General features: G+C 42.3%; 1 non-coding gene across 1 annotated transcript; it reads left to right on the top strand.

The window, feature by feature from the left end:
- Positions 1-228: 228 nt before the first annotated feature.
- On the top strand, positions 229-343 carry LOC139316051 (U5 spliceosomal RNA). The gene has a single exon (XR_011600310.1). It is a non-coding gene; the product is annotated as a U5 spliceosomal RNA (small nuclear RNA).
- The last annotated feature ends 419 nt before the right edge of the window (positions 344-762 follow it).

Raw genomic sequence — 762 nt, 5'->3', positions numbered from 1 at the left:
GCCTAATTTCCCTTCGGGTGCGCCCATGATGCATTGCGCAGCAAAAAGACGCAATTTTGCGTCATTTCTGCAATTTGTAAAATTATCTTTTCCATTCGAGCTTCACCTTGTTCATTTTCGTAATGATACGTATACTCACAATGTAACTCATATGTCTTACGGGAAGGTCACCATATTGTAGTGGATAGGCAGCTTTGCAGGGACCGGTCTCTCGAACCACGATTAAGCATACTCTGGTTTCTCTTCAGATCGTATAAATCTTTCGCCTTTTACTAAAGATTTCCGTGGAGAGGAACATTTATGAGTTTCGATTAATTTTTTGAGGCCTTGCTTCGGTAGGGCTACCTTTGCTTGGTTCCAAAAATAGATTGTGGTGTTTCGAAAAAAGTAACGCGTCTAGTTGTGTTACCAACCTACGACAGAAAGGTGTGTAATATGTCGTATGAATGCAGAACGGGCGCCCCCTGTAGGAGAACTATTGTCATCGCTTCCTTAAATGGGACTTCGGTGACTTAAGTGCTGGGTGCGGCGTTTCCTGTGTTACGGTTGTTGCCGTGACTTTTGTGTACTGATTGTGGGAAGCGACACACCCCCTCATAGAAAAGAATGAAATATGAAAAAGGCAGAATATTATATTTCCCTAATGGAGAAACAAGCTCTTAAAGACAGAAAGCAGCCCCCTTTTCTTAATAACCCCCAGCAGATGCCAGCACTTAAAAGAGAGAAAGAGCTTATTGAAAGAGGAAACCAACTATCTAGATA

Source organism: Pituophis catenifer, unplaced genomic scaffold (genome assembly GCF_029215685.1).
Source record: "Pituophis catenifer annectens isolate HBS135680 unplaced genomic scaffold, rPitCat1.0.hap2 SCAF_3, whole genome shotgun sequence".
Classification (NCBI taxonomy): domain Eukaryota; kingdom Metazoa; phylum Chordata; class Lepidosauria; order Squamata; family Colubridae; genus Pituophis; species Pituophis catenifer.
The sequence above is the reverse complement of the archived record's forward strand: the minus strand, read 5'-3'. Positions and strand labels throughout refer to the sequence as shown.